This window comes from Microcebus murinus, chromosome 17, assembly GCF_040939455.1.
Source record: "Microcebus murinus isolate Inina chromosome 17, M.murinus_Inina_mat1.0, whole genome shotgun sequence".
NCBI classification, from domain to species: Eukaryota; Metazoa; Chordata; class Mammalia; order Primates; family Cheirogaleidae; genus Microcebus; species Microcebus murinus.
In genome coordinates this window covers 21,674,759-21,688,940 of record NC_134120.1, presented here as the reverse complement: position 1 = coordinate 21,688,940, position 14,182 = coordinate 21,674,759, and the positions used below count along the sequence as shown (strand labels likewise).

The 14,182-nt window shown below is 43.0% G+C and overlaps 1 long non-coding RNA gene across 1 annotated transcript in view; it reads left to right on the top strand.

The window, feature by feature from the left end:
- LOC105874231 (uncharacterized) overlaps window positions 1-13,820 on the top strand; it is a 38,926-nt gene extending 25,106 nt beyond the window's left edge. The window contains exon 4 of the long non-coding RNA XR_012912881.1: window positions 12,605-13,820. This is a non-coding gene — a long non-coding RNA (uncharacterized LOC105874231). The remainder of the gene's footprint in view (window positions 1-12,604) is intronic.
- The last annotated feature ends 362 nt before the right edge of the window (window positions 13,821-14,182 follow it).

The following is a 14,182-nucleotide window of genomic DNA, read 5'->3' as shown; positions in this document are numbered from 1 at the left end:
AACCTATGGTTTCCTATGGTTTCCATAGGGCCAACTATGCCAAAAAGTCTCGGGGTACTCATGTATAAGAATACTCTGGGGCTACTACCTGCCAGCACTGTTCACTTCCCCACGACATCCATGCTTCCTCTTGGAGACTCTTCACTCCTTTCCTCAAAGGGTAATCCTTGTCATTTTACTCTGGTTTTACTAAGCCTAATCCCACAGAGCCCAAGACCCTGCGTCCAGCTGGGGATGTTTATTTTGTGTGCTTACCTGAATGGCCTTTTCAAAAGGAGATGGGGCAGCTTGGTTGGGGTGGGACATAGATCATTTGCTTTTTGTTGGAAGGCAGTGAACTGGGTTAATAAGAACTCTGCATTTCAAACCATCCATCTCCACCTTGTCAGCCCCAAGCACCTCTGTGCAACTTGCAAGAAGGCATCCTTCCGTATAGCCAAACTCTTGCCCTCGGCTCAGCCCTCCTCTGTTTGAGAAGAAAAGCATGTGGATGCAGGAAGACAGTGACTCCACGTCTTTAGGATTAAGGTCCCTCACACATCCACTCTGACTGTCTGACTACTAACGCTGAGCGGTCTGAGTCATCGGGAGGCTCCCAGGGGACTTCCGGGCTGGCCTTGCACTGCCCTGCCACTCTGCCCATCTTCCCACCGTTTTCTTACAGACCTCCCATAAGCCCCAGCCAGCAGCTTGTTTTCATTCATTCCATCTCTACATTCTCTTGACTGCGATGACCTACTTAAGTTAAAGGGAAATACAAACCTCCAAGGAAATTTGCTGACAGCTGTTTCCTGGGTAGAATTAGGTTGGGCATGTGTGTGTGAGAGAAGCTCTAACAATCATTTTGGCTGGAGATGAAAGTGGTAAAGGAGGGACAGAAGGTTAAAGGGGAAAAAAAAGTGTCACGACAAGTCTTTCAGGGGGAAGTGGCTGGAGACTGAGGGTGGCAGGGACGGCTGGGGAAGAAATAGTTCCTCCAGGGCAGTTCTACATTGTTTTGAGATTTTCTATTTGGTCCCTTTGCTAAGTTTCCTGCTTTGAAGCTTTACTCCTAAGATTATAGATCTAAAGACTATCTGGGTCCAGATAAAGCAGATTAAGCCAAACGATTATTGGGAAAAATTACATACTTTTAGCAGGCTGATAATATTCTGACAGGTATATAACAGCACAATCTGGAAAATAATGTAAGGATAAAAGATGGCTTCAGACCAAGCGTCAGAACACCTGAAATTTTCCATTGGATTTTCTAGGAACTGGCTGGGCACCTCAATCAAGTCATTTTGACCCCTCCTAGCCTCATTTTTCTCACCTGTAAAATGTGTGGTTTAAATTAGATGATGGCTAAGATGTCTTTTTAGCTTTTAAACTCCTTGAAACACATCAAATTATTCACCTATTGGCTAAGATAGCTAACAATTGCTATTATCTAGTAAAGTTGTTAACAAGTAGTCAGATTGATTTATGTTTTTTCCTTCTCCTTTTTTGGCAGAGGTGTTTTGTAAACCGGCCAAAAGGTGGGGCACAGAAAAAAAATCAAAGATCCAAATAAGCCCTGATTCAGGCAATCTGCCTCTGAATCACGGACAGCTGATTGGCTGTGGATGGTAGAGTCCTTTTGGCAACGTCTGGTATGAGTCAGAGGCCTCACTGTCCAAGACATCCAATCCCACGAGGCGGTCCTTTCCTTATCTATTTGTATGGTTTGAAGGAGGACAAAGTACTTCCATGACTAACAGCCAGAAACTCCTGGATGAGCCCTAAAATGCACTTTGTATGCTGTCTTCATTCAATTGTAATGGTGCAACGAGAGTGGGCACTGAATAATGTTTGAAGCTACATTCCACAGCAAACAATCTGGTATTTATTATAACTGTCAAAACTAGTTACGGCAGATAAAAGTACTGTTAGGTCAGTTTATAAGCTTAAACTTACAATGTTAGAGAATTTTGGAGCTCAAAGACCCTGGAATCCATCTGATCTAATACTAACACTTGCCCCAGATTACAAATTTATTAGTGCAAAGTCAGGACTAGAAAACACCACCAGACTCTCAGATCTGTGGTCTTTCTACCATAGTATGTTGCTTATGAAAGTACCTGAGTATGTTTTGAATACAATTAATTTTAAATATGCAATGCATGTACTACAAAATTTAAAGGACACAAAAGGGTTTAGAGTGAAAAGTTAGGCTCCTACTCACAGTCATCTCTATGTAGGTCTCTTCCCTCTCTGACCAGTCTGGAATTTATTTTATTAATGGCTTAGGGTGTGAGGTAGGGATCCAATTTTATTTTCTCTCAGATGGCTATCCAGTTATTTTTTTGCTGATAAGCTGTGTTTTCCTCATTTGTACTTCTTTTTTTTTTTAATTTTCCTATTAATTTTGCTTTTCCCCCCCTCCTATATGAACTTGAGAATCAGCTTACACATTAAAAAAAAATTCTGTTAGTTTTAAAATTGTTATTGTGTTAAATTTAAAGATTAACTTAGGAGAGAATTGACAGTTTTATGAAGTTTGCTCGAGAGCATCAGGTCATACTTTCCTCCCTGTTAAAAAGAAAGATGGCGGCCAGGTGCAGTGGCTCATGCTTGTAATCCTAGCACTCTGGGAGGCCCAGGGGAAAGGATTGTTTGAGTTCAGAAGTTCGAGACCAGCCTGCGCAAGAGCAAGACTCCATATCTACTAAAAAAAAAAAAAAAAAGAAAAAGAAAAAGAAAAAAAAGAAAGAAATTAGCTGGACAACTAAAAATATATAGCAAAAATTAGCCGGGCATGGTGGTGCATGCCTGTAGTCCCAGCTACCCAGGAGGCTGAGGCAGGTGTCCTTTCTGCTCAGAACACCCCTTCCCCCAGAGATCCGCATGGCTCATTCTCTCCTCTCCTTCACCTGTCATCTTCTCATTGAGCCTACAGTGACTGCCAAATTTAAAATCACTCTTGCCTCCCACTCTGAGCTCTCCTAATTTTCTTTATCCCATTCTACTTTACTTTCCATACTGCTTATACTGCCTTCTCATATACTAGGTAATTTAATTAATCATGATGCTTCTTATTTATTGTCTGTCTCCACTACTAAAATGTAAGTCTCAAGAGAGCAGGGATTTTTATTTTATTCACTGTGAAATCCTAAGTGCTTAGAACTCTGCTTGGCCTATAGTAAATGTTCAATAAACATTTGTTTAATTAAATGAAAGATACTATATTTTAAAAAGATATTTTATTAAGAATCCACATAGCATTTTAATCAAGTATCAAATACATTTTTGGCATCTATGGAAATAATCATATGATTATTTTCTGTTTTCAGTCCAAGACATAGTAAATTATATATATTACATTTCCTAATAGTGAAATATTCTTGTATTTCTGCAGTAAATACCACTTAGTCATGGTGTATTATTATTGAACTGCCTGATTTTGTTTGCTATTATATTTAGGTTTTTGAATTGATACTAAAAGTGAGATTGGTGTAAGTTTTGTCATGACATCTTTGGCTTTGTTATTACTGTTACACTAGCCTCAAAAATAATTTAGATGGAACATTTTCCTGCCACACTTTTTTTAATGCTCTAGAATAGTTCAAACAACATAGGCTTTATTTTTCTTTAAAGTACGGTCACTTATACATTCTTCTAAAAATTTTTTTTATTTGTACAAATTTATGGGGTACATGTGTAATTTTGTTACATGCATAGATTGCATAGTGGTCAAAGCAGGGCTTTTAGGATATTCATCACCCAAATAATGCACATTGTACTCATTAATTTCTACTCATGCATTCTCATGATTGTAATCTCTGGGTCTTCAAATTTTCTATTTTGTTATGCTCAGTATTATAAATACAGTTATAATATTTTGCATATACATATTCAAAATTAAGTTAGAGTTAATTATCTCAGGAAATTATCAACAACAAATTATCTTATGCCATACATTCTTTTTAACCAAATTTCAATTAATGAGAGTTTGCGTTAACATTGCTGTGACTTCCTTCCTTCCTTCCCTTCTTTCCTGCCTTCCTTTGAAATAATCAAATCTTTGCTCAGGATTTAGCTTTATTTTTTGCACAGGCATATTAAAAAAAAACCAAAAAGCAAACCAGTTCCTAAACTATGTATTCTCCTTCTCGAATGCTCATACAATTCTAGAGCTATAAATTTCTTAGCTTCTAGATGATAAAACTGAGGCCCAGAAAGTTCAAGTTTCCCTGCCTGGGCTTTCGTTCTCACAGGAGAGTCAGAATTAGATCCTGGATCTTCAGTGCCCTTTGCATCGTACCACTGTTTCCCTCAGTTGGTCTCTTGGTGCATGTCCCTGTTCTGCTCCTCCTGCCAACCTTCTCCCATCCACCAACAAATGTCAAGTACCAAGTATGTGCCAGTCATTGCTCAAGGTGTTAGGAGATATGACGATGAACAAGGTAGTCTTTGTTTTCTAGACATTTATAGCCTAGTAAGGGACTCAGGCAAGTAAATAAATAATTGTAACACAGTGTGAAGATGATGCATGTAATATATAAATGGGCAGAAAAAACAGTGGAGAGGGGCTACTGAATGTGATCAGAGAGCCAGGAAGAACTTGGCAGAGTCTTGGACTTAGAGGCCTGGCACAGAGGCTTCTGCTCATGTTTGCCATTCCTTGAACTCAATGTTCTAGCGATGCTTCACGCATATCTAAAAATATTCTCATTCCAGGGAAGCCACAAACCATGTGGCTAGAGCCTTACAGTCTCTGTGCTACAATAATCCACATTCTTCCTGTTCATTGATACATTCTGGGCCCCAAACCACTTCAGAGTTCTCTGCTCCATATGATATGGCTTCTGCTCTCAGATTCTTTAGTAGAAACATCCCTTTGGTAATGTTCAAAGCCTTAAGCAGTTCTAGGGAGTAGGAATTTAAACTTGACAGGGCAGAACATGAAGATGTTTACTTTTATGTTTAAAACAAGGAAACTCTCTGGCAGTTGATCGAACCTTATTCACTTAGTGCATTGAGGCTAATGCTATTGATTTATCTATCCTAAGGATTTTCTGAGTTTATTTATCATCAAATGCATTCTTTTATTTAAGACATTGTGAGTTCCTCTCTCTGGATAAGGCATTGTGGAGGAGATAAAGAATTAGAAGATATGCTCCTTTGCCGAAAAAGTTTTCAGTCTATCTGGGGAGACAAGGTGTTAGAAACCAACAAAGTCACTGTATATATGTCTCAAATGGGTAGGATAGATAATTATGACTATTGAGTGCAGGGGAGGAATGCTTGCTGTAGAATATACTAGTTCTTATTTGCCCATCTTTAAACCTGTGATGGTTAATTCTATGTGTCAACTTGGCCAGGCTATGATACCCAGTTGTTTGGTCAAACACAAGTCTAGATGTTGCTGTGACGGTGTTTTGTAGATGTGCTTTACATTTAAATCAGTAGGCTTTGAGTCAAGCAGATTGCCTTCTATAATGTGGGCGGGCCTCATTTAATCAGTTGAACGCTTTAAGAGGAAAGACTGAGGTCCTCTGAGGAGGAAGGAATTCTGCCTCTCGACTGTCTTTGGACTGGCGATTGCAACATCAACTCTTCCCTGGGTCTCTAGCCTACTGGCTTGCCCTGCAGATTTTGGACTTGCCAGCCCCTATAATTGCAAGAACCAATTTCTTAAAATGAATCTCTCTCTCTCTCTTTTTCTTCCTCCTTCTTTTTTTCCCCCTCTCTCTCACCATCCTATCTGGTTTATTCTCTAGAGAACCCTGACTGACACAAAACCCTAAAGATTCTCATCTTCAGGCTCTTTCTACCTGGTTCCTAAGATCAGAAAACATCAGCCTGGTATATATTAATATTTCCACTGAGAGGCGATCTCATCCATTCATTTATTAGTCAAGAAAAATTTCATTAGCTATCTATTAGTATGAGGGATTAAGAGTACAGGCTTGGAAACCAGCCTATATAGGTTTATTTTGTAGTATTAGCTCCAATTTTTTCATCTGTGAAGTGGGAATAATAATTATACCTACTTTTTATGGCTTCTTTGAAGAATAATTAATTGAGTTAATAAAACCATGCTAAGTGCTTTGAACAGCCCCTGGCACTCGATGCAGTCAGTGCTCAATGCATGTTAGCTATCTTTATTATGACTGTGTGCCAGGACATTTTGCTTGGCGTTGTAGGAACAATGGTAAGCATTATACAGAGTTAGCCCTTCAGTGGCTCACATACAGTGCCAATAGAGTGTGCTAAAAATATTGGTGGAGGTGTGCACAGGGCCATAGGCTTTTCAGGGGAAGCACAGAGCAGGTATTCAGGACCCTGAGCAGTTCTGACAAAGAAAATCTGTGGCCCTTTGAGCTGTGAAAGACAGAGGGAGGCTGGAACCTGAGAAGCCCTGGTGTATTCAAGGGAACCATTTGCTTGGATTAAAGACTGTGAGAGGAAGCTGGTGGGAGATAGGGAAGAGATAAGCCTGGGGCCAGAGGCTGCAGTAAGAGATTTATCTGATCTTTATCTTGCTGATAAATTAGGATTTTCACTCCTGCAAGGGTTTTCAGCCCTTTGAGGCATTCTAGAAGGGGAGGCATATGGCAAAACAAAGAGGCACAATCGTACACATACAAATGAATAAATGAATGAATGGATGCCTGTTTTGTTTTTTTGGTAGGAGAACAATGAGTTGACCTGAATTGTGGGAGTGTGACCTCCCTATAGAGTGGTGGCTCTCAACGGGGGTGGTTTTGTCCTCCAGAGAGGACATTTGGCAATGTTGGGAGACATTTTTGTGTGTCATAGTTGGGGTAGGGAGGCATTACAAGGCACGTAGTGGGTAGAGGCCAGGGATGTTGCTGAAAGTTCTACTATGTGCCCGACAGCCCCCGACAATAAATCATCAAGTTCAAAATGCCAGTAATGCTGAGGCTGAGAAACCTGCTGTAAAGAGACAGTGAAAAATAAGGCTGCAGAATGGGGAAGTGCAACACAAAAATAATAATACCATGATAAGTATTTTGGACTATTCTCCAGGCCATTAGGAAGCCTCCGGAGGTTAAGAAGGAGAGAGTGATGATGAAGGTCATGTTTGGGAAGATTAATCTGGCTGTTGTGTGCAGGATAAATTACAGGGTAGGAGAGACCTGAAGCAGGAGGACCATGTAGAAGGATATTGTGATTGTTCAGACTCCAATGTTAGGAGTCTAAGTGATCTGCAGAAGATGGAGAGAGAAATAATGAAAACTGATGGACAGAAGAAGCCTGGAGAGGAAGCTAGTTTGGAAGAAGATAATGTATTTATTAAAGAAAACATTCATTTTAAGGCAACAGTGCAATTCATGCAGAAATATCTCCTAGGCAGGAAAGAAGACAGGACTGGGGATATAGGAGTCAATGGCCTAGAAGTGACAGGCAGAATACTGGTGGTGGACTCGTTCTTCCAGGAAAAGAGGTTACAAGAGAAAAAGCAGTAGGCTGAGCACTGAGCACAGTTCATGGTGTCTCTTCTCTTCCCTTGTTTTAATTTTTTCCTTTAAGAACCTACATTTCCCAGCAATGTTGTCAGTGAGAGAAACGGAGACGGGTGCTGTTCCCAGGTATTCTGACGCTGTTGGTATTCAAGGCCCTACACGACTGTCTATTGACTTGATGGGCCAGGTGCTTCCTGGAAGGTTGGTTCCCACTGGAAAACTAATCACTGATAATGAACCTGATCACCTGAATGTTTCTTGCTACTTTTGGTTCACATCAGGCTAGACAGTACGTTCATGATCACAAACAACGTGGGCTAGACACCCTTCTCTCTTGCCAACACCTGGGTTGGTGGCGCTGCATGGATGTTTTCCTGGATCCTATTTTTTTTTTTTTTTTGAGACAGAGTCTCGCTTTGTTGTCCAGGCTACAGTGAGTGCCGTGGCGTCAGCCTAGCTCACAGCAACCTCAATCTCCTGGGCTCAAGCGATCCTCCTGCCTCAGCCTCCCGAGTAGCTGGGACTACAGGCATGCGCCACCATGCCTGGCTAATTTTTTATATATATATATCAGTTGGCCAATTAATTTCTTTCTATTTATAGTAGAGATGGGGTCTCGCTCTTGCTCAGGCTGGTTTTGAACTCCTGACCTTGAGCAATCCACCCGCCTCGGCCTCCCAAGAGCTAGGATTACAGGCGTGAGCCACAGCGCCCGGCCCCTGGATCCTATTTTTATAGAATATTGATCACTGCCTTTCCTGATGTGGGTTTTCCCCATGTCTTACTAGTACTTTTCTCTCACACATACCACATTAACCACATAATTCTAGAGTCTTTGCAATTGGAAACTTGACCTGAGTGTATAGCAATGTGATAGAGGAGAGGGGGTTGAGGAAAACAGGCAATTTTATTTGGTTTAAAAAAGAGAAAAAACATTAAAGTGGTTTTTTTTTTGGTCAAACATAACTAATGTTTTAAATGATTATTATAGAGCAGATACTGATCATCTGTTATTGATCTCTGATAAGAATTTAACATAATAATACCATGTAATATAAAAATTTTTTACTATTTAAAACTCAAGACAGCCTTCTAAAGTAGGTGGTGGTAGCCATTTCACAGGTGAGGAAGCTGCAGCTCAGAGAATGGAATGTTCGAGGCCTCAGAGGAAAAGGGTAGCAGAAGGCTGCTGTCAGTCTCGTTATTCTCCGTCTGTCCCAGCAGCTACGCAGTGTAGACAGAGCAACTAGACAGAATTTGTGTGTGTGTTCCCCACCTTTTCCTCTTTTTCACAGTTGATATCATAGTAATCACAATTTATGCTCTTTTTTTGAGATTATTCTATACCAGAACTCATAAAACATCTTGTCATTTTTTTTCCAGTGGCTATATATTAGTCTATTTTAATGGACATAACTTAATTTGTTTACTCAGCATTTAGGTTTTCTCCCCCCATTCTTTTTCTATGAAACAATGTGGTGCTATGAAAAACCTTGTGTATACATCATGTTGTGCATAAGTGACAAATGCAACTGGAGAATAAATTCCTAGAGGAGGAATGGGGAGGTCCAAGGGTATGTGAATTCGTAATTTTAATAGATACTGCAAACCACCCTCCATAGAGAATATGCCCAATGTACACTCCCACAAACAATGTACAGGATTGTTCTTGGGTTTTTAAACCTATCGGTATTTTTTGTCTGATAGATAAATCATAGCTTCTTGCACTTTTCTTTTTATAGTGCGGTTGAATATACGAGGGCTGTCTGGAAAGTGTCCAGCCATGGAACCGGCTCATTACATTAACAACAGCTGGATACTTTCCGGACATCCCTCATATATCTTTTCATATGTTCAAGAGCCATTGGTATTTTTAAAGCCCTACAGGCCTTGTAAACCTAGGAAAGGTCTAGTATGGCCCTAGGTCTGCCGTGTCAGCTTCTTGCCAATGAGCAAGACCTCAGCCTTCTTTCCTTAGAATGATGTTTATTGAATGATTGGCCAAGAGTTTCACTTTCTTGTGGCTCTGCAAGGGCTCCCTCTGCAAAGAAGGTATCTCAGCCCCTGCAGGTCCTTCTGTCATCTTATGCTCCTGCTATTCCTTCTCCCTCACGAGTTTCACCTGCTCAGGTTGCTGATGGGCCAATGCCGCAGTGGATCCCTCACCCTGGCCACCAGCCTCTGCTGTGCTGACCCAGTCAGTCTTCACCTCTGACTTCCTTAGGTGTCTGTTGCCATCCAGCCCCATCTGGAGTTCCATACTTATTTTGCCTGCCCTGGTCACTTAATCGCAATGCTGCTAATCCTCTGTTTAGCCACCCACGTGATGGCATCTGCCTCCTCTTTGAGAGTGTGCTATATATCCAGCACTTTGCAAAGAGCTTTGCAGGAATTATCTCATTAAGTCTTTACAAGAACTCTATTTTAAAGACAGAGAAACTGAAGCTCAGAGAGCTTAAATAAACTTCCTAAGGGCAGACAGGTAGTATGATGGTTAATTTTAGATGCCAAGCTGACTGGGTTCAGAGATACTCAAATAGTGGTAAAACATTTCTGGGTGTATCTGTGAGGGTGTTTCCAGAAGAGATTAGCATTTGAATCAGTAGACTGAGGAAAGAAGATCCCCTCACCAGGGTGGGCAGACATCATCCACTCTACTGAGAGCCGAGATGGAACAAAAAAAGTGGAGGAAGGATGAGTTTGCTGTCTTCAAGGGCTGGGCCATCTGTCTTCTCTTGCCCTTGTGTATAGGAGCTCCTCTGGTTCTCAGATCTTTGGAGCTGGGGACATAATACCAGTGGCCCCTCCCGACCCCAACCCAGTCGTCAGGCCTTCTGCTTTGGACTGAGGTTCATACCACTGGCTTCCCTGGGTCTCCACCTTGCGGATGGCTTATTGTGGGATGTCTTGGCTTCCATTGGCTCATCATGTGAGCCAATTTCCATAATAAATCTCCTTTTATATATCTCTATATACCTGCTATGGTTTGAATATTTGTCCCCTCCAAAACTCATGCTGAAATTTAATCTCCAATGTGGCAGTATTGACAGGTGGAGCCTTTAAAGGGTGATTGGGTCATGAGGACTCTGCTTTCATGAATGGATTAATCCATTCATGGATTAATGGAGTCATAGGTTAATGGATTCATAGGTTATCAGGGAGTGGGACAGGTGGCTTTATAAGGAGAGGACGAAAGAACTCAGCTAGCATGCTCAGCCCTCTTGCCATAGCAATGCCCTGTGCCACCGTGGAACTCTGCAGAAAGTCCCTACTGGCAACAAGGCTTGGATTTCTCAGCCTCCATACTGTAAGAAAGAAATTCCTTTAAAGAAATAAGTTACCCAGTTTCAGGCATTCTGTTATCAGTAATAGAAAAAAGGGCTAAGACAATATCCTATTGGTTCTGTTTCTCTGGAGAACCATAACTAGTATGGGCAGTGAGTGGGCTCCATTTCACTCTCACATGCATGTTGCTAATTGCCCTTGTGCTGGTGCTAAGCAGACCTTGACCTCTGGGGTTCGCTCTTTGGTGCTTTGTGGGGTTTGCCACCATCTCTCTCTCTCTTTCTAGCTCATGTGCACCTTTCTTTCTCTGTGCCTCAGAGAAAGGTGGGTCTATACCGTACATAGGTGTCAACACACACACACACACACACACTGGCAAACTTGAAAATTCAAGGTTTTTGGAAAAAGAAAAAACAATCCTGTCTAATAGAAGAAGCTTTATTTTATACCTCGCAGCACCAACAATTTCTGAAAATAAGGTTGGTTTAGAAGGGCATGGTATAGCAGAGGGACACAGTGTGGTGCAGTGGGCTTAGGGCTTGGTCTGTTCTGTCTGCTAAATGAAATACTATAGGCTTATCGACAACACAGATTTATTTCTCACATGTCTGGAGGCTGGGAAGTCCAAGACCCAGGTGCTGGCAGATTCAGTGTCTGGTGAGGGCTCACTTTCTCATCACTAGTGCCTTCTTGCTGTGTCCTCACATGGTGGAATGAGCTTCCTCTGGCTTCTTTTATAGGGACACTAATCCCATTCATGACTTAATCATCTCCCAAAGTCCCCACCTCCAAATCCCATCACACTGGGCATTAGGTTTCAACACGTGAATTTGGTGGGAGCACAAACATTCAGTCTATAGCGGGGACCCGGAACCAGGTTTAGTCTGCTAACTTGTGTCACTTCACTCTCTGAGCCTCAGGGTTTTGCATTATCTGTCAGGGATGGGGTTGAACTAGTGGTCTCTGCAGTTCCTCCTGGCTATATCCCAAGAGAAGCAAGCAATTGTTAGCCTTCACTGAGGCAAATAACCAGACGCACTGGCTTTTAGCCATAGGGGAAAGAGAACACATCTCTTCCTTGCATGGCCTACCCTAGATTTTCTCAATCTTGGCCTTACTGACATTTTGGGACTGGGCGTGGTGGCTCTTGCCTGTAATCCTAGCACTCTGGGAGGCCAGAAGTGGGAGGATTGCTTGAGGTCAGGAGTTCGAGAGCAGGCCTGAGCAGAGCAGTGACTCCGTCTCTACTAAAAATAGAGAAATTAGCCGGGTGCAGTGGCACGGGCCTGTAGTCCCTGCTACTTAGGAGGCTGAGGCAGGAGGATCGCTTGCACCTGGGAGTTTGAGGACGCTGTGAGCTAGGCTGACACCACTGCACTCCAGATGGGGCAACAGAGCGAGACTCTGTTTCAAAGAAAAAATTAAAAAGACATTTTGGGCCAGATAATTCTTTGTTGTGGGGGCTGTCCTGCATGGTGTGGGGTGTTTAGCAGCATCCCTGCTCGCCACCCACTTGATACCAGTAGCACCGCCCCCCACCCTCCACCAGCTGTGACCCCCCCCCCAAATGTCCCCAGGTACATTGCCAAGTGGCTCCTGGGGTGGGGGCAAAATCTCCTCTGGGTGGGAACCACTGGTCTACCCTTATGCAAGTTGCACAGAATTTCTTCCTGAAGCAAACTCTTCCTTCCAAGGAAGCCAGACATCAGACCACAAAGGGTGCTGCTCTTTGCGGTTTGTCATCTGAGGGCTGTGGACACAGACCACAGCAGCTTAGCAGCCTCTTCATTGTGGCTTTCCCTGAATATTGCGTCCTAGGAACTCCAGAGGCCTCAGGCAAGCATTTCCATTTCCTGTGTTTGCTCTAGCCTTGAGTATCTTCATGTTGGAAGACATTGATGTATGATCCACATACGAAAATGTTTTCTCTAAGCTTTTTTCTGAGAGACAAGCAGACTCTGTAGATGACTACAAGAAGCCAGTCTCCGTCTAAACTCCAGCAATTCTCATCTTTGCCCTAGGCTGCCTGCGTCAGGTGAGGCGCGTCTACACTCTGAGGGGCTGGGCGCTGCTTAGACAGGGTGCTAGGGGTGGAAGTGGCAGGGTTTGGAAGCTGAATGAACCTCACCCACAGAGCCACGTAATCGTGGAGGATACACCACAGGAGGAAGAAATGTGGATTGCGTAAGCAGTTTCTCCTCAGAAAAGAGCACCAGTCAGCTCAACTTAAATAGATCCAGTTTCTGAGGCGCTCACAAGAAGTGCTACCCTCAAGGGACAGAGGGCAGGGAGATTGTGGGGTTCACCCCCATCCCCACCGTCAACGGTCTGAGCATCCTGGGCCGGCCCCGAGAGGGGAGAGGTTGGGAAGAGACTTCATCAAAGGCCAGGTGCAGCTGAGGGGCGTGTGGGGAGAGGCTGGGGAGGAAGATGCTGGATGCAGTGGCAGAGCCCGGCCCTCCGCCCTCTTAGTGGCTGATTTCGGTAGAGGGGGCCTCACACAGTTGCAGCAAAAGCTCACAGTGCCACCCCCTCCCATCTATCTGGTTCTTGCCATAGCGTCTCCTCCTGCCTTCCCAACTTCTCATCCCTGAACCAACACCCCATCTTGTCTGTGACCCCCCACGCTGAGGAGACTGAGGAGATGGGGGACAGTCACAGATACGGATGCAGGAGCGTGGAGTGTTCGAAGCTGTGGGTGTGTTTATTCCCCCGTTGCTCCCCCCTGGTCTCTGCCTGCTCCGTCTCTCTGGACCTCCCTCCTAAGATCCGTTCCTGAACTTCCAACCTTTCCCTGTGGCTTCCCCCGTCTAACTTCTGATTGTCCTTGGCACTTCATCCCAGCGCTCCCTCCTCTGGGAAGGCCTCCTGCCCTCCCGGGCTGTGTTAGAAGCCCCTCGTCTTGTTCCTATATTGGTTCATACTTCAGTTTTTTGAATTTTAGTCAATGTCTGTCTTTATGGTTATCTTTCCCCACCATTTGCTAAGGGTAGAAATAAAATCTTTTATTTTAGGCCTTTTAGTCTTAGCTCACAGTAGGTCCTGAATAAATAACTGTTGACCAAAATTAATAAAGAGAATTGAAGGGGCCCATCAGAATCTTCTAGATGGTGTTTTCAATATATACATTGCCATCCCCAGCTATATATATATATATATATTTTTTTTTTTCTCTAGGTCTGGACTGGGGTTCTCGGATCTGCCTTTTGTAAAAGCCCCATGTGATTTTGAGGCTCACTCATGGTTAAGAACCACTGATATAACTGAATCTACTTTCCAAGTGTCACACGGAATTGGACTAAGAATCCAAGTATCCTAGCTCTCAACGCAGCGCCCTTTCTTTGACATTTTAAAGATGAACAGAAAGATGTGTTGGGAAGAAGAGATTTGATGAGACATGAAACAAAATATTAGTATGAGACGAAAGTTCTCTGGTTCCTCAGTAA